The sequence below is a fragment of the Squalius cephalus genome, assembly GCF_949319135.1.
Source record: "Squalius cephalus genome assembly, chromosome: 1".
NCBI classification, from domain to species: domain Eukaryota; kingdom Metazoa; phylum Chordata; class Actinopteri; order Cypriniformes; family Leuciscidae; genus Squalius; species Squalius cephalus.
The window spans coordinates 955756-980070 of record NC_137122.1 but is presented as its reverse complement, the minus strand read 5'-3'; the positions used below and the strand labels follow the sequence as shown (position 1 = coordinate 980070).

The 24315-nt window shown below is 38.1% G+C and overlaps 2 protein-coding genes across 2 annotated transcripts in view; both read right to left on the bottom strand.

Annotated features, from left to right (window-relative positions):
• The window catches only part of LOC307169526 (uncharacterized protein), a 29762-nt gene extending 16505 nt beyond the window's left edge, over window positions 1-13257 (bottom strand). Inside the window, exon 1 of the mRNA XM_079890225.1 lies at window positions 13180-13257. The gene's annotated coding sequence lies outside the window, so the exon portion shown is untranslated. The remainder of the gene's footprint in view (window positions 1-13179) is intronic.
• The window catches only part of LOC307169623 (uncharacterized protein), an 80675-nt gene that overhangs the window by 15393 nt on the left and 40967 nt on the right, over window positions 1-24315 (bottom strand). The gene's annotated exons all lie outside the window — the stretch shown is intronic.

Below are 24315 nucleotides of genomic sequence, written 5' to 3'. Positions count from 1 at the left end.
ATTTTAGTGTCTGTGTTTATCCCAAGGTTTTCCTGCAGCCTGCCGGATCCAGGCCGTATCCAGATCTGACGAAGGACCTTCGCCTGGACCCGATGACAACGCAGTGCTGAAGTGCCAACTAGTCTCTCCCTATGGAGGATCCCACTACCACTCTACAGATAAGGCGTTGTCGGGAAAATTCGTTTCGCATTCCTACCCGGAAGCGACAAAATAAAATAAAATTCTTTATCAAAATTTATAAGGAAAGACAAGTACTTTGTTTGTTTAGGCTTGGCTTGTAGGGAATTCCAAACCTGCGTATATTCAAATGCACATAACTATAGAACCAATTCTAAATGCGCATGTGAACGCCATCAGCGTTTCTCAAGGGTTCGCGTTTAAAGTCTGTTTAGAGAGAATGGTGTCGTCTTAACGGCCCCTAATTTAATAACAAATGATCGTTGCCATGAAAACAAATCAATCAAAACTAACTTAAGCTGGAAAATAACTTTATTAAAGAACTGCTATAAAGCCAAAACAATCTCTGTTACCTTAAATTATATGCTTATCTCTGTAAAGCTGCTTTGAAACAATCTCCATTGTTAAAAGCGCTATATAAATGAAGATGACTTGACTTGATCAGGGGCAAGAAGTCGAAAGTTTTTGACTGGCAAAGTCAATCTCCCATAGAGCATGCATTTTACCTGCTAAAAAAAGAGACTGAAGGGAGTAACCCCCCAAAACAAACAACAACTGAAAAAGGCATATAACCGGTGAGTCCCATGAAACTAGTGCTCCTCGACAGGTAGAGAAACAAGCCGATCGACTTACAAATCAATGGCACAAACACTAAGGTACTATTTATTAAGGCTATATCCTTAACACCAAGCATATCTGCAGACTCTGTTGATTTTCTCCTTGATTCTTTTAACTCAAAAGTTAAAAGTGTAATTGATGATACTGCTCCTGTGAAAGTCAAGTCAAGTTTATTTATATAGCGCTTTTCACAATACAGATTGTATCAAAGCAGCTTCACAGTATTAAATTAAAATAATACATCAATATTTGTTTCTAATGGAAAACGTCCACGTTTGGTAATGCTGATCAATAGTATTGTTGATTGATTAAATTAAATATCCCCAAATATCAGGTGACCTAATGGGAGGAAAAAAAAACCTTGGGAGAACCCGGGCTCAGTCGGGGGCCAGTTCTTCTCTGGTGTTTATGAACTAGAGGTCGGATTTAACTGTAAGATTAAAAGTGTTATATGAATGCCTGGCTGAAGAGATGCGTCTTTAATCTAGTTTTAAACTGGGAGAGCGAGTCTGAGCAACGAACAGTATCAGGAAGACTATTCCAGAGTTTTGGTGCTAAATGTGAAAATGCTCTCCCTCCTTTGGTGGATCTGGATATCCTAGGTATGACCAAAAGCCTCGAATTTAGTGATCTTAAAGAGCGCGATGGATTATAGGGCGATAGAAGATCCGTTAAATAGACTGGAGCTAAGCCGTTTAGGGCTTTATAAGTCAGTAGCAATACCTTGTAATTAATACGGAACTTTATTGGTAACCAATGTAGTGATGATAAATTCTGTGTTATATGATCATATTTTCTTGATCTAGTTAGAACTCTAGCGGCGGCATTTTGGACTAACTGTAGCTTGTTTATTAAGGATGCAGGACAACCGGCTAATAAAGCATTACAGTAATCTAGTCTCAAGGTCATGAATGCATGAACTAACTTTTCTGCATCAGAAACTGATAGCATGTTATGTAGCTTAGCAATGTTTCTAAGGTGGAAAAAGGCTGTTCTTGTAACATATGAAATATGATTTTCAAAAGACAGGTTCCAGTCTAGTATAACACCCAGGTGTTTTACTGTAGAGGATAAAGTAACAGGACATCCTACTATCTTAAAGTTGTAGTGTGAGAGGTTTTGTGGGCGGTTTTTTGAACCGATGATTAGTACTTCTGTCTTGTCTGGATTTAATAAAAGAAAATTGCGCGTCATCCAATCTTTTATATCTTTAACACACTCTGTCAATTTGGATAATTTAGCGTTTTCATCTGGCCGTGATAGATTTGAGTGTCATCAGCATAACAATGGAAACTAATTCCATGTTTCCTTATAATATTTCCAAGTGGCAGCATATATATTGAGAATAACAGAGGGCCTAACACAGATCCCTGTGGCACTCCATAGTTTACTAGAGTTAGATTTTTCTCCATTTAAATAGACAAAATGGTAGCGCTCAGATAAGTATGATCTGAACTAGGGGTGTGCGATACGACGATTTTTGATCGTGGACGATTAAAATGTCTCCACGATCTGCTTTTGAAGAAATATCGTAGAATCGTGCATTATATCTGTTCTGGCGCCTCTGTCCCAACATACTGAACAACGCGACGTATATTCACATAAAATGTTAACGCAGCGGAACGGGACACTGCAGTTCACAAAATTTGCATGTGCTTTAATGCCTTGTCAGTTAAACATTTAATTCGCGTGCTGATGCGCTGTTCTAACGTGTGCGTTTCTCAGCGCGTACATGTGAAGCTCACATGCACTAAAAGCCTGTCTACCAGCGCCTGGATACTGTTATCTTTCGAGTCTTATTGTGCTTATACTGTTAAATACACACAAGGTTTACATAGACAAAGTCGGTTATGTCTAAAGTGAAAGCAAACTTGAGAAAATTTAGAGAAAATCTGCTTGTCAAATGCGTGTATATTAGACGCGTAATGCGCAACTCTTAAAGAGACGGTAGCAATAGTGAACACGCTGCCGCTTGTCCTTAAAGGGATAGTTCACCCCCCCCAAAAAAAATCTCATCATTTACGCACTCTAATGTTGTTCCAAACCAGTATTTATTTCCTTCTAATATTTTCTAATATTTTCTAATATTAATATTTTGAAGAATGTGGCTATCCAAACAGTAGCTGGTCCCCATTGACTTCCATAGGAGAAAAATATACTATGGAAGTCACTGGGGTACATCAACTGTTTGGTTACCCACAATCTTCCAAATAACTTTTATTTTCAACAGAAGAAAGAAACTTATTCGAGTTTAAAACAACTTGAGAGTAAATTATAATAATTTGAATTTTTAGGAGAACTATCCCTTTAATGTTAATAAAACAACAAAATGCAAAGAGAAAATCACTCACTGCTCTTGACTGAAGTAGCTTTAATTAAGTATCAATGTATAATTTATACGGTGAAGCCTGTTTTGTTTTATTTTCATATTTGTTCATTTAATTACTTTCTTCAATGCTACTGTTAAATACACCTACTGTAGCTGAAAACATAAAGCACTGTTAGCCTATTTAATTTGTATATTAAGTTGTGTATGTGTAATGTGTATCTTTGATCTTAATATTTAATAACAAAGAAAATAATGACAAATATTTTTATCTTTGCCCCTGTCTGCCATTTTTTTATTTTGTTATTTTGTTACCTAAGGCTTTGTTTTTAGAATATAGACATTAGATTGGTTTTAATGATAAGTCACAAAATAGTAAAACCAACATAAAAAGAATCGTGATAAAATCGTTAATCGGGATTTTCCTGAAAAAAATCGTGATATGATATTTTTGCCATATCGCCCACCCCTAATCTGAACCAGCTTAATGCTTGTCCTTGAACACCAGTATAATTTTGTAGTCGATCTAAGAGAATTGTGTGATCTATAGTATAGAACGCAGCACTAAGATCAAGTAAAACTAGTATTGAGATACAGCCTTGGTCAGAAGCTAATAGTAAATCATTTGTGATTTTAACGAGCGCAGTTTCAGTGCTATGATGCGGTCTGAATCCAGACTGAAACTTTTCATAGATGTCATTTTCTTGCAAGAAAGAGAACAGTTGGGCGGATACAACTTTTTCTAGTATTTTAGACATAAAAGGAAGATTTGAAATGGGTCTATAATTTGCTAGATTATGCGGGTCTAATTGTGGTTTCTTAATGAGAGGTTTTATAACTGCCAGTTTAAATGTTCTTGGAACATGACCTAAAGATAAAGATAAAATAAAATTGAGGAGAGGCTCTTCCACTAGGTAACACTTCTTTCAGTAGTTTAGTTGGTATAGGATCTAATAAACATGTTGTTGTTTTAGATGAAGTGATAAGTTTATTTAACTCTATTTGTTCTATAGTTGTAAAGCACTGTAATTGTTCTTGCGGGGTGATAATTGAGGCTGAATTATAAGGCGTGATTGAGGATTGAACGTTTACAATTGTGGTTCTGATGTTTTCTATTTTCTCAGTGAAGAACTTCATGAAATCATTACTACTAAACTGTAACGAGATATTTTGTTCAGGTGAAGTCTGTTTATTTGTTAGTCTAACCACGGTGTTAAAGGGGGGGGGGGGGGGGGTGAAATGCTCATTTTCACTCAATCTCCTGTTAACCTGTTAAGCTGCAACCCCACTTTTGAAAAATCCCCAGAAATGACATACCCAAACTGAAACAGATACAGTTCATGAACCCTTTGTACTAACAGCACAAGTATGATCTCATTTGAAAGCTGACACCTGGCAGTTTATTGTAAATGTAGAATTAATTATTGTCATAATGAAAAAAAATGTTATAAATAGCTTCAAAGTTTTGTAAAATTATTAGAAATTATTTTTTATGAAACATCCTCATGAAAATAAAATTGAAGTTGGCACTCTAGCAATCTAGAAATGCACTACAACTAAAGTCACATGTCTAAACATTTTATGTTTAAAATCTGAAGATAATAAGTCCAAAACTCTGTATTTAGTTAAATGTTTTTCAAGACCATGTCATGTGACTTTATTTTGATTTGACGCTAAGATGCTTCTGATGTTTATTGCCATCTTCTAACCATCTATCCAGTATATTGTCTCTATTGTTTTGTGGTGCAAACGAGCCCCATTCAGTCTCAGTCTCCCCCTGCACACATTCACACTTCTCCAGCCTGGTTATGGCTCTAAATATGCATTTCTTTTGTCTGCATTATAGTTACTAACGACTGGCTATTCACATACTATTCATAGGGTTTCAATCCCTAATTTCTTTTCTCAAAGTTCACCCCACATTTTAAACTGTATCAAATGCATTTTTTGAATAAAGAAACATTTCAGTAAGCGTTCAAAAAATCATAAAAGTATAACTTCTAGGTGGCAGCCTGGCAGGTGCACCTAGGGCTAGCTAGCATGTTAGCTTAGCACACCATCAATACACGACAATTTATGAGATTAAAACCATGTTTGTGCTTATAAACTTACTTTATAAAGCAAATCGAGTATTTTAAATAATCTTCTGTGATCTAATTTGGCTTCAGATAAAAAAAAAATCAGACAGAAAATATACTATTGGTATAGCATTCTGCACAATGATAGTCTATATAGATTAGCATTACATTATAAATATAATATATTATTATGGAAATACCTGGCATGGCTTGAAAAACACAGGTAACTCAAATATCATAGCAAACATGTTTATTGTCTTCAAAACGTCTGTATCTGCATGTCTTGTTAGCTTTGTGTGTATCAGTGAAGCCGAATGTCACATGATTATGGCACTTCTTCATGTGTTCTATATATGGACTAAAACTGTGCACAGGGCGGCGAGGGCGCCCTCAGGCTATTGGTATGAATTGAAAACACATATCAGAGTTATGCATTCGCGTATAATGATTACATCGACGCATTTGAGTATAAATTTAATAAATATTATTCCTGTCTATAGAAATCTGATGTAAACCTATGAGAATATATCAATATTTCTCCAAATCTGCACATTTTTGAGCTAAAGCCTAGAAGGACGTTGTTTTGTGTATCGCTGTCATGACGACGGCACGGGAGTTTTTTTATGAATGAAAGCGGCTGACGTGCATAATTCATATCAAAGGTATCGACTCATTTTTTCATTTCATAACTCCTGACACAAATTAAGAAATAACTGTCGCTATGAGTTTCTCAGAATACAATAGTGGTCAAATACTGAAACTTGAGTATTATATCTTTTTAATGATGTATAGTGTGTCAAGGTATAACATTAAATCTGATAGTAAATTTGAACTAAATAAAAAAAAAAACGCTTCAGTGCGCCGACGCACTGGTGAGGCTTAACAGGTTAATCTTGAGTACCTATAGAGTAGTATTGCATCCTTCATATCTCCAAAAAGTCTTTAGTTTTATTATATTTATAAAAGAAAGATAGGCTGTACCGAGTCTTTCCGGAAAAAAAACGAGCGGCTGAAGGCGGGCCGTGTGGGCGGAGCTAAAGCTGTGCTAACGCGCCGAGCTAACAACACACAGAGACATTTGAAGCAGTTTTACTCACCGCCCGGTTCCAACGCACGGCCGCGAACCTTTATCATTGTGACTGCTCGATCCTTAAGCATTAGACGATCTGCAAATCCGTCGATCTGGGCTTTGTTTATAAAACAATCATCGTCGAAATGCAGGGAACAAACAGTCTTGCACAACTCCATTGATGATGCTCTGAAAAAACAAACTCCATCCACTGGTCCCTTAACGCTGGGTTCTTTGGGAATCTGTGTAGGGTTGTCTTGCCCTGGCAACCAAAAACCCACTTTGGTGACATTGACTTCTCAAAAGCCGAGCAGAGCGCTTTGATGGCGTACTGCTTTCGCTCTCTTGCTCTGGTCTACGAGTGCGCGCGCGCCCGCGCTGTTCCGGGAGAAGTGCCCTTACGACCCATATAAGGAAATTACGCCCCAGCTGACGTCAAGCAGACCCATACTCGAAAAAAACTTTCCGAAACTTGTGACAAACCGGAAGGAAAATTTTTGGCACAGAAATACTCCTTCAAACGTACAATTTAATTTTTGCAACTTTGTCCATGTTTAGCATGGGAATCCAACTCTTTAACAGTGTAAAAAACTCAGTATGCATGAAATAGCATTTCACCCCCCCTTTAAATAAAAACCTAGGATTGTTTTGGTTGTTTTCTTTTAGTTTGCGGAGGTGCTCAGCCCTGGCCACTTTTAGGGCCTTTTTATAACATGATACTGTCTTCCCATGCGATTCTAAAGACCTCTAAATTAGTTTGTTTCCATTTACGCTCTAAATTACAGGTTTCTCTCTTTAGAACATGCGTAGTATTGTTGTACCATGGTGCTTTACTTTTCTCTCTGACCTTTTTTAATCTAATGGGTGCAACAATATCCAATTTTCCAGAGAGAATGGTGCTCATAGTGCTAGTTAATTCCTCTAGTTCATCTGTTTGTTTGGGTTCACTGAGCAGCAGAGACAGATCAGATAAGCAATTTGAAAAATTATCTATGGTGGATGGAAGGATTGTTCTGCCTGATCGATAACGCAGCGCAGCATGATATATTACAGGAGTACATAATATGCAAGTTACCATGTAATGTTCAGTGACATCACTTTGTGGAATGATATCTACATCGGTTGAATCGGTTCCATATGATATAATTAAATCGAGTGTATGATTAAGACGATGAGTTGGTCCGGTATCGTTTTGCTTGACCCCAAAGGAGTTTAATGAATCTGTAAACGCAGCCCCTAACACATCATTTGGATTATCTACGTGTATGTTAAAATCTCCAACAATTAATGCTTTATCGACATTGACTAATAGGTCTGAGAGAAAATCTGCAAACTCTTTTAGGAAAAATTAGTGTAAGGCCCAGGCGGTCTATATACGGTAGCCAAGGCTAGAGATAATAGGGATGTTTTTCTAACATCTAAGAGCGTAACATTTAGTACAAGTACTTCAAACGAAATAAACCCGTTTTCTGAGTAACATTGAAAATATCTCTATAGATTGTTGCAACACCGCCGCCACGACCAATCAGACGGGGCTCGTGCTTATAGGAGTATCCTGATGGAGTAGACTCATTTAGACCGAAATAATCATTTGGTTTAAGCCAGGTTTCAGTAAGGCAAAGTACATCGAAGCTATTATCTGTGACTATTTCATTTACAATAACTGCCTTAGGTGTGAGTGATCTAATGTTTAGAAGACCTAGCTTTAAAATTTGTTTTTGTTCACTAATAGCAACATTTTCTGTTTTAATAACAATTAGATTTTTCCTAGATCCTGCAGTAGATTTATTATTTGATCTCACTAAATGAGGAAGAGACACAGTTTCTATGCAATGTTGTACACTAGTATTTATATCAGTTAAATTGGTGCAGCAGAGACTATGTTTGGACTTTTGGTTACTAGTCAAAAGGTATTTAACATTTTGGAGATGTTATCAGACAGAAGATCTGCTCCGATTCTACTTGGGGGTAACCCATCAGCACGGAAAAGCCTAGGACGCTCCCAAAACAGATTCCAATTATTTACAAAGAGCAGTTTCTGCTCATTGCACCATGACATTAACCATTCATTTAGCGCTAATAATCTACTAAACTTTTCATGTCCTAGTCGGTGCGTGGGAAGCGGTCCAGACACAATGATCGTTGTTTCAGGCGATGTGCTGCGTATCGTATTGATCAGATTCCTGAAGTCTTTCTTCAGAACCTCCGTCTGGCGCAGCCTGATGTCGTTCACTCCCGCGTGCAGGACCACAGTTCCGACGTGCTCGTCACCGTTCAGAATCTCGGGAATGCGAGCAGCGATTTCAGAAACACGAGCACCAGGAAAGCAGTGACTGTGCACCTTACTTTTACCTAACGTAGCGTGTACGTGCCGAACGATGGAATCGCAGATGATCACAGCATCGCGTTCTGTTCTGTTTAGATGCGAAAGTCAGGAAGAAGAGTGGCAGACAAAAAGCACCTTGGAGAAACTCAACAGCAGTGCAAAATATGAAAAGACAAGGCAGAAAAGCAGAGCGCATGTGGCGGAAGACAAAACTTGTAGTCCATTATAACATCTACAAAGACAGCATCCATGCTTTCAATATAGAACTAGGCAAAGCTAGACAGACTTTCTTCCCAGATATTATAAACAGCAATTTAAACAACACACACACACACTCTTTTTGCTACTGTAGAGAGACTGACAACCCCCTCAAGCCAGATTCCCAGTAAAATACTCTCAGACAGCAAGTGCAGTGAGTTTGCTTCTTTCTTCTCTGAGAAAATCAATAATATCAGAAAGGTGATCAGCACATCCTTGAGTTGCGCTGGGGTCAGACAGATCAGACCACCTGAGAAAGTAGTTACTGTGTCTGATTTCAAAGAAATTGATGGCAACATTTTGGAAGAAACCGTACAGCACCTTAAAACATCAACCTGCGCTCTTGACACACTTCCCACATTTTTTTTCAAAAGTGTGTTAAACAGTTTAGAAGCAGATCTTCTATAAGTGGTAAATGCCTCACTTCTCTCTGGGAGTTTTCCAAACTCCCTGAAAACTGCAGTTGTCAAGCCCCTCCTGAAAAAGAGAAATCTGGATTGACCATATTAAGCAACTATAGACCAATCTCAAATCTTCCTTTCATAGGCAAGATCATTGAAAAAGTTGTCTTCAATCAGCTGAACAAATTCTTATGCTCGAATGGATACTTTGACAATTTTCAATCTGGTTTCCGACCGCACCACAGCACAGAGACAGCGCTCATAAAGATAATAAACGATATTCGCTTAAATACTGATTCAGGTAAATTATCAGTGCTGACTACTCGACCTCAGTGCTGCATTTGACACTGTCGATCATAACATATTCTGGACAGGCTGGGAAACTGAGTGGGGCTTTCTGGGATAGTCCTAAAATGGTTCAGGTCATACTTAGATATGCTCCCAATAGAGCTGGGCGATTTTTTCCCCTAAAAAAAAATCTGCGCTTTTTTTATAAAAAACTCGATTTACGATTCGATTCGACAAGAAACATGTCAGACTACACGTTGTTTTCCGACCAGTCATCGCGAGCCGTCTCACACACTCATTCACTCGCACATATAAGCTCGCTCATATAGCCTACACACACACACACACACACACACAAACACACACACACACACTCACTCACTCACTCACTCTCGCGCACAAACACTCGCTCACTCACTCGCGAACACACACTTTCACTCACTCTCCCTCACTCACTCACTCGCGTGCCGTCGTCGTGGAGGACCGTTAAAAAATTAAACATGCTCGTATTTTTGTCGTGATGTCGTGAAGCATCGAGGGCTGCGCCAGGGAGCATGCTACGGAAACCCTGAAGGAAGATTTGGCGAATGCAAAATATATGTATTGTACGCTATACTGAAAAGGGGGAGGGAAAAAAAATCAAAAAAATCGATTTTTTTTGAAAATATGATTCGATTTGACCTACCAACTCGATTTTTAAATCAAATCGATTTTTTCCCCAGCCCTAGCTCCCAATGAGCCAAATAATGAGAAAGAACCAAATCTCTTACCACAGCTATGCAGACGACACACAGCTCTACTTAGCCCTATCGCCTAATGACTACAGCCCCATTGACTCCCTGTGCCAATGCATTGATGAAGTCAACAGTTGGATGTGTCAAAACTTCCTTCAGTTAAACAAAGACAAAACTGAAGTCATTGCGTTTGGAAACAAAGATGAAGTTCTCAAGGTGAACGCATACCTTCACTCTAGGGGTCAAACAACTAAACATCAAGTCAGGAATCTTGGTGTGACACTAGAGTCAGACCTTAGTTTCAGTAGTCATGTCAAAGCAATAACTAAATCAGCATACTATCATCTGAAAAATATTGCAAGAATTAGATGCTTTGTTTCCAGACAAGACTTAGAGAAACTTGTTCATGCTTTCATCACCAGCAGGGTGGATTATTGTAATGGACTCCTCACTGGCCTTCCCAAAAACACCATAAGACAGTTGCAGCTCACACAGCGATTTTGATATTCTAGGTATTATTAACTGGCCGGAATTTTGAGATCGCAATAGACGTGAAGGACTATAATGCATTAAGAGCCGCTCAAGTACTGCGGAGCTAAACCATTTAGTGCGTTGTAAGTAATCAGCAATATTATATTTTTATATCTTTATCAAATTTATATGATGTTTATTAGGGAGCCAATGCAGTGTTGACAGAACTGGGCTAATATGGTCATGTATGGGCTAATTTTGTAGTCGATCTAAGGCCCTGTTTACACAAGAACGGTCGCGGGTGAAAACGTAAAAATATGTGCCTTTCGTTTAGACAGCGAAGGCGTTTTTGGGGCTTAAAAACGCAAAAAAGTGAAACCACCCTCCAGAGTGGAAATCTTAAAAACGCTCCACCGCCGCGTTCCCGTCTAAAGGGTAAAAACGCAAAAGTCTGCTAGGGAGAGAAGTAGAAGGGAGGTTGTATGCAGCCGCGTGGACTTGGTGTTGTTGTGTGGCAGTGCTTCACATTGCCACCTAGCCGCCTGGAGTGCATACTACATCGAATTTCACACACTTTTGCGTCACCATATGCATGCAGATTTCCCCCCCATAACGCTCGTCTAAACGCAGAATAAAAAGTGATAACGCAACGCCACTTTTGCGTTTTCTCTTCAGATCGTTTGCGTGTAAACATAGCCTAAGAGTATTTGATGATCTATTGTGTCGAACGCAGCACAAAGATCAAGTAAAACTAGTATTGAGATACAGCCTTGGTCAGAAGCTAGAAGTCTTTTTTAATTTTAACGAGTGCAGTTTCGTTGCTATGATGTGGCCTAAATCCAGACTGAAACTTTTCCTACATATTATTTTGCACAAAAAAAAGCACAATTGAGCAGACACGACTTTTTCTAGTATTTTAGACGTCTGTAATTTGCTAATTCATTTGGATCTAATTGTGATTTCTTGATGAGAGGCTTAATAACGGCCAGCTTGAAAGATCTTGAACATGACCTAGAGATAAAGACGAGTTGATGATATTGAGAAGAGGCTCTTCCACTACAGGGAACAACTCTATTAAAATAAAATAATAGTCATGGTAAATATGATTTAGCATACAGTGGGAACTTATGGTGCTGGCAACACCCCTGTCCATCCTTTTCTTCTTCTTCCTTGTTGTTTTGTTTTTTACTTCATATTATTGTATTTATTTATGTATTCACTTATTATTTATATTGTTATATATTGTTACAATTTATTGATTGACTTTTGTTTTATGTACACGTTCTTGATTTAGTGGTTTGGTTATATGTCAAGTACATGATTGTTTATATAATTTATTGTTTTGTTTGAAAATAAGAAAATCAATCAAGTACAAATCATAAGAAAAACAAGCTAACATTGTGTCAGACCCAATATTTGGTGATATCCAAGACTCAAGCCCAAGTGGAGGAAAGCCCAAATGCTATGGAGTGAAATGTTCCTAAATACGATCCCTAGCATTAACGTTTCTGTTAAAATCATTTCAGTATGGCTAATGTACCCCTACTTCCTTTCAAACCGTTCATCAGAACACACACAGATACAGTCATACGATGTACAGCAAGTGTAAATGTAAATGTAGACTGAAATGAATCCCGTTAAAGGTAACGCTATTATTATCAATGTTGAAAACAGTTGTGTACACATTTTTTCAGGATTCTTTGATGAATAGAAAGTTCAAAAGAACAGTGTTTATTTGAAATCTTGAATACGGGACGGGCCATTATTTAAAATTGTAATTTCTCTGAAATAAAAAAATATTTGGAGACTTTTGGGATATTGTAAGTACACAACTGCAGGAAATATAGTGATTTTGGGGATTTTTTTCTTATATTGTACCTTTAAATGAGAACACTCAAAAAACAAAACATATATATATATATATATATATATATATATATATATACCACTATTGTTATTCAAATTGTTCTTACACTACAACATTATGGAAGAAGGCGGATGATCATTTTACTCATCCAACACATTATGCAAATTATGTTTATTGCATTGTGATACTGTATGCTCAGCCATACATTCAGCTTTTCTATAATGTCTCATTATTTGTGGGGGTGCTGCTGCTGCTGTACTTATGTGCTTTATATATCCAGATGTGTTTCTAATATTCTGACCACCTCATGCATGTAAACAGGGCTGACAGAAAAACTCTGAAGTGCAACATCACATTATTTAACTATGACCTCAGAGTTTAATACACATTTCTGACTGGTAGCGAACATTAGTGAAGTGTTGGTCACTAAGCTAGCTGTAGTTAACTACTCTCTTCCAATTAACACTAACTAAAGCTGGCTACATAAAACACAACTACTGCCTAGATTCACGAGAGGACGACTGAAGTGTTTAAAAGTGAAAAACACAGTAATTTCATCAACTTACCAGCGAGCGTGCTTCACAAACACTGAGAGTGAATGGGGTTCAGTGCTGGACCTATCGGTGTTTGCTCCGCGACACGCGTCACTTCCGCATTCCAAAGTTCCCGCGGCGTTACGTACATGACCGACCGACCGACCAATGGTGGCGTGCGAGAAGGCGGGACCTAAAGCAATGCACAAACGCACACGCTAGCTGTGTCCCAATGTGAAGTCTGCACATATGCTGCGTTCCAGTCCACTTTTAGACACGCACTTGCGAACTTCCCTAAGCACTTCCCCTCGGGGGAATCCCTGCCGCCATTTTGAAGTGCGTTCCACTTCGTGAAGTGGACGAGGGAAGTTTATATGGACAGACCCTCGTTCCGGAGCGAGTCTGCTTCAAATGTACACTTCAGGCACCTATATGTCCCACAATGCAGTACGATTGTGACGTCACCACATATCTCGTCTAATCACCACCACACAGACAACTCTATGATATATTAATTATATAAATATTTTTTATTTAAAACAACCCAAACACACCTATAAACATTTGGATGCTGCATTAAACAAATTATTAAAGGGAAAAAAATGTAAATAATAAATCAACTCCACAGCTGATTCCAAGTGATCAAGGGCTTAGGACGTTCCAGGGCTGCGTTCCAGTCCAAAATTGTCATGCCCTTCACTTGCTAACTTCCCTTCGTCTCGTTCACTCGGATGTACGTCATTGCGAGTGCCCACTACTGGCGGAAACTGCAATGGGCTGAACTGGAACATCCTAAGCCCTTGATCACTTGGAATCAGCTGTGGAGTTGATTTATTATTTACATTTTTTTCCCTTTAAGAATTTGTTTAATGCAGCATCCAAATGTTTATAGGTGTGTTTGGGTTGTTTTAAATAAATAAAAAATTATAATTAATATATCATAGAGTTGTCTGTGTGGTGGTGATTAGACGAGATATGCGGTGACGTCACAATCGTGTTGCATTGTGGGACATATAGGCAGGGCCGGCGCTAGCTATAGGCAGAGCAGGCGATTGCCTAGGGCCTCGGGCTTTGAGGAGGGGCCTCCATAACCGTAACATCCCCTATATATAAAGTCCAGTCAAGACAGGCAGAAATACTAGCCTCGTTGTTCATTGGATATTGTTGAATTGTCACTCATCTGCAGTTAAACCAATTAATGTTTCCGTTTCAAAGCGGGTGTCGGCTTCTGAAAGTTTGTGTAACGAACGCATCCATCAGGTGCTGCGACGCAAAATAGGCACGCAAAGAAGCACAGCTCGTTATGCAGGTGTGTGAGTTGTCGTCATCTATTTTGGAGTGATGGCAATCTCTTCTAAATATAAACTTGTACTGTAGATCAGCGTTTATTTCTGGAAAAAATCATTCACCGCTTTATTGCGAGTTTAAAAGAGCGCGAGCGTCATTAATGTGCCCAGACGCGACGCTTTGAATTTGCGCGTACAATGAATAACATCGTGTCGGGAGCTGACTAGTAACAAAGCTACAAAAGTACAACATTTTTAAATGTTTCAAATAAAGGATTTTGCTGATGATTAGATTATACCCTGACATCATAGCCTACTTACGCTAATAATATCAGTTTAGATTTTTTTTTCCTGCTCAGTAGGCCTAGCGATCGTGTCTTTCTCTTCCACTTAATTTGTGTATAGCATATTTAAGGTAACAATGCAATACATAATATCATATTACTGATATTAATAATATGACAATATCTGCAGTCAATATTGTTTAAATGGAAGGGAAAAATCCTGCCCATACCGCAGCTATGAAAAAAAATAATAAAAGCACTTATGTTCATCTACTGTGAATAAATTGAATAAAACATTAAAATAACAACAACAACAACAACAATAACATCTTCATTAAACAAAAAAGAGATTACCTTTTAAGTTTGATTAATGTACATACAGTACTGGTAAAAAGCCTGGACCCATTACTATTTTTAATGTTTTTGAAATAAGTTTCTTATTATGCTCTACAAGCGTGCATTTATTTGAGCAAAAATACAGAAAAAAACAGGAATATATAAAAAGTGATAGTGAAGACTTTTTTAAAACAACTTTTTAATAATCAAAAAATCCTTAATATTTATAAAATAAATATTAAGCACCATTTCTAACATTTGATAATACATCAGATTATAAAGTTTTCTGAAGGATCACGTGACACTAAATTCAGCTTTGCATCACAGAAATATATTTTAAAGTATAGAACCATTATTTTAAATTTTAATAATATTTCACTATATTATTTTTCTGTATTTTTGATCAAATAAATCCAGGCTTGATGAGGATAAGAGACTTTTCAAAAACATTAAAAATAGTAATGTGTCCAAACTTATGTTCTGTGTAAGTTAAAATATACTAAATTTAAAATTAAATGTTGTATTAATAAAAAGGTTAGGGATCATATTTGTTTCAAGTGTTTTTTATTGGGGGTGGGGGGCCTCCAACATGAATTTTGCCTAGGGCCTCCTAATGTCTAGAACCGGCCCTGCATATAGGTGCCTGAAGTGTACATTTGAAGCAGACTCGCTCCCTCTGTCAAAATCGAGGGAACGAGGGTCTGTCCATATAAACTTCCCTCGTCCACTTCACGAAGTGGAACGCACTTCAAAATGGCGGCAGGGATTCCCCCGAGGGGAAGTGCTTAGGGAAGTTCGCAAGTGCGTGTCTAAAAGTGGACTGGAACGCAGCACAGTTCATCCCATTGCAGTTTCCGCCAGTAGTGGGCACTCGCAATGACGTACATCCGAGTGAACGAGACGAAGGGAAGTTAGCGAGTGAAGGGCATGACAGTTTTGGACTGGTGCTGCGTTCCAGTGAAGGTATTGATGGAATTCGTTGAGAAAAACTTTGAATAATGGCTTATGATTGGAAAATTTACATTTATGAATATGAAATTTTGCTAGGAGAAGTAAAAGATTTATAAAGTAAAATTCTTTCTCAAAGTTTTTCTCCGTATTAATAAATCCAAATATAACATGTTTCCAAAATAAGGAAAAATGAGGGTACACAAAATCAATAATATACCTGCAAAAGGTCTTCCAAAACATTTTGGTATAGCTACAGTCCCAAAACAAGTGTACAGTAGTTTCATCTTGTGCATTACAGAAATCACATTTTATATCAATGTCAGGTTTACACTTTTTTAGGTGACTTTTCACTGGATAGAATCTATGAATTAATTTAAATGAGACTTCTCTGACTTTATTTACTATAAGGTATTTATGTGGCAATAACCAAACTTTTCTCCAGTCCACAATATCCACAAAATTGCTCCAATAGGTAATTACATAAGGTTTGGTAATAATATCTCTCTGAAAGAGAGCACGAATGGACCTATTGGTAGAATATGGAACTAAACAAATCTTGCCCATCATTGTTTGAGTGGGATCAAAAATAGGTGGTGTGGTAAACAAAGTCCTATCCAAACCTCTAAACAATGTAATAACGCCTGTGGGAATAGCATCGAAAACGATGGCAAATTCTCTAGGCGTGACAGGAAAATTAAACTTTTCCAGGAATTCGCCATATGTATATAGACATCAATCATCATTAAAAAGATCACGTACTAACGTAATACTGTTATCATACCAGTTTTGAAAAAATAAGGACTTGTTTTTATAGAGAATATTATGATTGTTCCATATGAAATATGAATGTGGGGAAAAGTTGTGTTTATAAATAAGAGACCAAGCCAGAAGCATTTGTTTGTGGAATGAAGAGAGCTTTCCAGGTAATTTTTCAATGTTATAATTGCATAACGAAAGAAACTGAAGACCACCCAGCTGGGAAAATATATAATTTGGGATAAAGTTCCAAATTGAAGAGGGGCATTTTAAGAAGTGTTTCATCCAATTAATTTTAAAAGTGTAATTTAACGTTTTAAAATCTAGAAAATTTAGACCTCCATTTTCATACGTGTTCATTACCACAGTTTTTTTTAATATAGTGAGTACGATTCCTCCAAACAAAATTGAATAAAAGATTGTCTATCATTTTACAAGTTTTATTGTCCAAATATAAAGCTATTGCTGCATATGTTAATCTAGATAACCCTTCAGCTTTAGTAAGCAAGACCCTGCCTTTTAATGAAATATTTCTTTGGAGCCACTGGTTGAGTTTTTTACGGGTTTTGTCAATAGCAGGAATAAAATTTTCAGAACATCGTGTAGCCTGATTCCTAGTTATAACAACTCCTAAATACGTGACTTTTTCTCTTACAGGAATATTACAAATGGATGAAATATCACACTCTGTAATAGGTAATAACTCACACTTAGATATATTAAGGAATAAACCAGAAGCTTTAGAGAATGCATCAATTACCCCTAGCGCTACTGCAACTTGATCACTATTTTTTAAGAAAAGAGTGGTGTCATCAGCCAACTGGCTGATGATCACCTCCCTGCCTGCAATTGAGACACCTACAAGGTTGCTTTGCTTAATATGGTCTACTAAGAGTTGAGCTGCTAATAAAAACAAATAGGGAGATATAGGACAACCTTGACGTATACCCCTTTTAACATCAAATCTAGAAGAAGTCCCGTGTTTTAGTTTAATTGAACTGTTGGCATTACAATATAAAGTTCTAACTGCATCACAAAAAAAAAGGGCCAAAACCAAATCTTTCCAGACTAAGAAAAATAAATTTGTGCTCAAGAGTATCAAATGCTTTGCAGAAATCCAAAAATAAAATATAACTTTGATCCGAAATCAGATGAGAATAATCAAGAACATCTAAAACTAATCTAATATAATTGGAAATATGTCTGTTCTTCATGAAACCAGATTGTGTTTGATCAATAATCGAATCTAGGACGGTCTTAATTCTCTCAGCAAAAATACTTGCAAGTATTTTATAGTCGTTGTTTAGAAGGCAAATAGGACGCCAATTATCAATAAATAATAAATCCTTTTTTGGTTTCGGGTATTAAAGTAATAAGACCCTGATTTAAGCTTGGTGGAAGCTGGCCAACGGAAATACTTTCATTAAATACGTTAAATAAAAACGGCGCCAGTTTTAGGGGAAAACACTTATAAAATTCTCCAGTAAGCCCATCCGTCCCAGGAGATTTGTTATTTTTTAATCGAACAATTGAGTCTGTTATTTCTTTAATACTTAGAGGTTTGTCACAAAGATCTTTATCTTCTGGTAGTATACTCTTAGGTTTATCTAGAGAGACAAAAAAGGAGGATGTAGATTGTTCAGAGTAATTAGTGGTATAAAGCTTACTATAGAACATTGAGCAGAATTTAGAAATCAACTTCGAATCAGAGGTAACGGTGCCATTGATACTGATTTGGTGTATAGTATTGTAATTAGCACGTTGTTTTTCCAAGCGGAAAAAATAAGCAGAATTCTGCTCCCCCTCCTCGAGCCATTTCTTTCTGGAGCGAATAAAAGCGCCCTCAGCTTTCCTTTTATAGATCTCGTCTAATTTGTTCTGCAATTCTGCCAGACTTAATTGATCTTCATTTGTAAGTGTATCTAACCCCTTTTCCATAATAGAAGAAATGCTTGAAATAACAGTATCCTCCTCTGCCCTTCCAGCCCGGATATAGGAACTACTAAAAGACCTTAAAAATTTTGAGGATTCGTACTTAAATAACTCCCAATTATTCGAATAAGAATTTTCTGAAATAGCTTTCTTTAGATAGCAATCAAGTAAGCGATTCATTTCTACCTTAACAGTTTCCATTTTTAAATACGAATTATTTAGCTTCCAATAAGACGTTCTGATTCCCTTGTCTAGTGCGAAAAAATGTATTCGTATCATAATTGCTTTATGGTCTGTCAAAGGAGTCGGGTGAACAGAAACTGAGATATCCTCTTTATTTAAGTCCTTTGATATCAACCAGAAATCAATGCGCGAGCAGCTACTAAGATTCTTGTTGGACCAAGTAAATCCTGAATCATCTGGAAATTTTTCCCTCCAAATATCTATTAAATCCTATCTATCTAAAAAAAAGATTTAGTTGCTTAGTTGTCGAAGAATCCTTACCAGGGGGCCAGCGATCAATTTGGTTATTAAGAGTGATGTTAAAATCCCCTCCAACGATAACATATGACAAGTGAAGTCAATTAACCGCTGAGCAAACAAGACCTTAGGTGATCTTTACCTGAACTGAAAAGTCCCAAAAGCACCCAGACGGGCAACATACGATACGGGTATTAACATATTAAGACATAATGTCCTCGCCACCAATTGCATTCCGCTGATCCTCCTCGATCTGTTGTAGACGAAGTTCAACGCCACCGATGAAGGCACGCGCCCCGACGAAGTACGCCGATTTCCCTTCACTGCGTGCCTTTTGAATGGCAGGCCATAATTTTGCTCTGATCTCCTTAACAGCCTGTGGAAGATCTTCAGCAAATCTGAGGCCCTTTTCGCGTAAAATGAGTTGTTCTTCGCTGCGGCCCATACTGCATCCCGATATGATCTCGATAGAAAGCGAAGTATGACGCCTCTTGGTTTTGTCACACCCGGTTGCCTCTTTCCTAGTCGATGTACGATGTCAATTGCCTCCGCCAATTTATTCTGATCTTGAGGAAGTATGGCTTGGCAGATCTGAATGGTCTCGATCTTAACATCCACAATCGATTCCGGAATTCCATAAAGTTTAAAGTTCCATCTTCTTGAGTAGTTTTCCAGCTCTGTGACTCTGACTTTAAGATGAACGACCTCTTCTTCTTCTTTCTTCATGCATTTCTCCACATTTTCAACCCTTTTTTTCACATCCTTTATTTCTCTGCAGGCAAAGTCGATTGTCATCTTTAGACCCTCTATTTTCACAGTATTTTCACCTACCATTTTTTCAATGGCGTCCGATCTCGTGTTGATCAGTGACGAGAGGGTATCAACAATGTCCGAGTTAGATGGAGAGCTCGCATAATCATCTCTCAGAAGAGCTTTTTTAGATGCAGGAGGCTTACATGGTGTAGCCGGGTACGAGGGAAAATCATCTTCAGAGGCCATCAAGGACAGCTGGCCTACCGAGTTAGAGTAGTCATGACAGCTGGACACGAGAGGGTTTGCCGAACCTGTTGCAACTGCCTGTTTAGCAGCCTTCATCGCTCTCTTTTTATCCCGTGTAGACATATGGGTAAACGATTGATCAGATCCAGACTCTGCTCAGGATCTAAATATAGTCAGTCACTTAACTTTTGTATTTTTTGCACACGCGCTCGGTAAAACAGGAGCGGTTAGGTCGCCATCTTGGAAAACCCTCCAAAAAAAGCTGCACACTTCGGAGGTCGCATTTGAAGGCCGATTGCGTCACCGCGGCGCGATGAAGGCTGTCCCAATTAAATTCTGCATCCTCCGAAGGCCGTATTCGAAGGCCGGTTGCGTCATCGCGGCGCGACGAAGGCTAAAGCGACGCCAAATGCACCCTTCGTTTCCCCGTGAAAGGAAGGATACATAAATGGACACTTTGCGGACTATCCTACCCCATAATTCATCGTGCGGCGGTGACGACAGCATTTTTATTAAAAAATAAATAAATAAATGACGGCCGAGAGTTCGCTGGTGGACGGCAAATTCACATTTAAATGTAAGTATTATGTTTTCATTTACTCAAATAGCTAGCGAAACCACAGTTAAAAGCCACACGTTTTTCTTTCTTATAAACTTCGTCACCATTGCGTGGCTTCATTTGTCAGGTGGTCTGAGGCAAAACTTGTGCTAATAGTTTAATAATTGTTTCAGGGAGCAAGGAGCAGACAGCTCAATTTATTAAACTGCAATTTAAAATAAATAAATAAACTAAATAAATTAAATTAAATTTTATTGTAATATTTGCAAAGTAATATTTTTATTGTAAAGTCTGTCTAACTTGTGTAAATATCACTCACCCTATAAAGCCCACAACAATAGGAAAAGCAGTAGATAAGGCAATGGGGTTTCACTTGTATGTGTTTTTGTAGTGCTGTCATGCAAGCTGTGTCTACAAAGGTTTTAACCAAATTTGAGTATTCATGAATATGATTTCTGAATATGATTTTAAAAATACAAAGTAAGAAAGCTGAGATCACATCTTTGCTGAAATGTATTGTGCTGTTGTTGTTAACAAGCCATGGTTAATTTGCTCTGCCTTAGGATTGCACGTGTCCTGGGACAGGTGAGGGTGTGAGTGGGAAACCCACTGCTGAAACTTGGCCCTGGTTTGTCCTCATGGATGAGATGTTGGGACAGAGGCATTGCACCAACCCCTGTCCTCATTGCCTCAATCCCTGAGGACACACCAGGGCCGAGTTCAGCAGTGTGTGACCAAGAAGAGGAGGAGCCAGGGGCAGCAGCAGCACCAGCACCACGAAGAAGGCGAGACAGAGAGGATGAGTTTTTGGACTTGATTAGAGAAGACATGGGACTGCAGAGGCGAGGAGAGCACAGGAGAGAATGGACAGGCTGTTTTCTCTTCTTGAAAGAATGATTGAGAAATATGTATATATATTCTTTAACTTTTTTCACTTATATTTTTTAAAAGGAAAAAAAGAATTATGCAACTTTATGTGTAAATAAAAGAGAATTCATTGCTCTGGACATTGTTTATTTGTGTAATGACAGTCATAATTTCTACATGAAACAAATTCTTCTATAACTTTTTCCCCCCCAACTATTTACAACAAACGTTAAACATATCAAAATCAACATAAACATTTAAATTTACAGTACATAAAATAAGAAAAAATGAAGTAGACTTTTATTCAGCTGAGTGGGAGACCCTGGTGTGCTGCTGGACCGGGATGGGCTCCACAATAGAGACCCTGGTAAGGCCTCCTGCTGGTGGGACATCATCTGGGATGCTCTCCAGAGTGTTTGACTGCATATTTACACTATCCACTAAGTTGTCTACCAACAGGTTTGCAGGGCTGACTCATGGAATAAATATTGAGATACTTTATTACACTAAAGTACTTTTAATAACCACTAATACCGCATTGGGGAAAAACTACTAGTCATATATTTCAAACCTTAGTTAAGCAAAATTATCTTGCATACTCTAATGTACTTAAGGTATCAAGAGTAAAAGTAAAGGAATTCTGCAGGAAAAAAACCTTGTCAGGGTTTTTATGATGGTTCTGCTTTTATATTACTGCATATGTTGCATTTTACTTCTGAATATTTTCAAGGTTGATACATTTAAACTATATACTTTTGTGTAGTTTATTGTAAAACAATGCATCATATTGTAAAATAACATAATTTTGTATAACCACCACTGGTTATTTTGAAAATTAAAGTAAATGTAGGCCTATTGTCACAATATTAACAAATTGTTGCTAACTACAGCTCCGTCCCATTTCAAAGGGCGCATCTGAAGCGCTCGGACCAGTCTAGCCTACGGAGGATTGTTCTTGTCGCCTAGCAACAGTGACTGACAGCTGCCGATGAAGAGCGGGAGTAACATTCGCACTGGACTTTTTATATTCAACTGAGTTTTATATTCAAATAGGGTTGAAAACCTGTGTAAATATATTTACCAAGGTCTATTTATGTGCATAATAAAAAAATAATACACTAGCCTACAAAATCGCATCAAGATATAAATGAACATTTGAATCTTCGGCTAAGCCGAAAGTATGACCTGAAACATCCTTAATACCATGTCCTCCAGTAAAATATAAAACATAAAAATGACAATAGCCAATTCTGGCTCCATAGCTGTTTACTCAATTATATCAAATGAATTATCAGGATGGCAGCATACTCTCGCACCGTTGCTTGCCGCCTGGAGCACAAAAAACACCTGGCTGCACAATTAGGAAATCCTACAAAGGCTGCATGGTGTGCTGTTCGGAGGACGCATAGGCATTCAAGCCGCATTTGAACTGGAGCGGAGGGCGTTACCATGGAAACGAGGCAGCAGCTCAACCGACAATCAGCGAAACTCCGTCTATCACTGTTGTTTTAACAACTTTAAGGTAAGTTTAGTACATAAAATTACACAAATAGTACATACAAATGTTTCTGAGACTTTCTTTCATGTAAATCACTCGCTTTCGTTGAATATTTACTTAATAGAAATGGTTTAGTGTCTTCGAAAAAGTCCGTTAGCATCTAACTAACTTTAGCTAGCTAACGTTAGAGGTAACGTTAGGTTGACTGAACTTGAGCTGTAAGTTTGGGCTTTTAATCACTTATGTGTAGATGAGATATTTTTGTAAAGGTTTTGCTGACAATTGGTCAATGGATGAATGGGAATAAGCTAATTTATTTATATAAAAGTATGCACTGTATGGTTAATTCATAGTTATCATGTGACGTCACGTCGCACCATTACGCCCACCTGGAGGGCAAACTAAGGCTTTCCTCCACTGCCCAGTCATTTTTATCAGGTTTGTAGTTAGTATTAATGTAGTAAAACAGTGTTATTAAAATATCAAATTAAATATATAGCCTACCGCTTATTCATGATGCATACTTTGTACAGGTAAGCAGATGAACAGAGAACAAATTATTTACAACAAAATAATATTGTTTGTCTTCTCCCCTTTACAGTATTGTTTGCCATCTAGTTCTGATCACAGAGTTTATCTCCAAACCCAATTAAGCAGACCTGAGCAGCTGATCAAGGATCACCAGAAACTCTGCAGGACTTTGGTCTCAGTGTTCCAGTGTTCAGGTGTCCCAGTGTTCAGGTGTCCCAGTGTTCAGGTGTTCCAGTGTTCAGGTGTTCCAGTGTTCAGGTGTCCCAGTGTTCAGGTGTCCCAGTGTTCAGGTGTTCCAGTGTTCAGGTGTCCCAGTGTTCAGGTGTTCCAGTGTTCAGGTGTCCCAGTGTTCAGGTGTCCCAGTGTTCAGGTGTCCCAGTGTTCAGGTGTCCCAGTGTTCAGGTGTCCCAGTGTTCAGGTGTTCCAGTGTTCAGGTGTCCCAGTGTTCAGGTGTTCCAGTGTTCAGGTGTCCCAGTGTTCAGGTGTTCCAGTGTTCAGGTGTTCCAGTGTTCAGGTGTCCCAGTGTTCAGGTGTCCCAGTGTTCAGGTGTCCCAGTGTTCAGGTGTCCCAGTGTTCAGGTGTTCCAGTGTTCAGGTGTCCCAGTGTTCAGGTGTTCCAGTGTTCAGGTGTTCCAGTGTTCAGGTGTCCCAGTGTTGTAAGTTCAGAACATATTGCAGGAGATCTCAACAT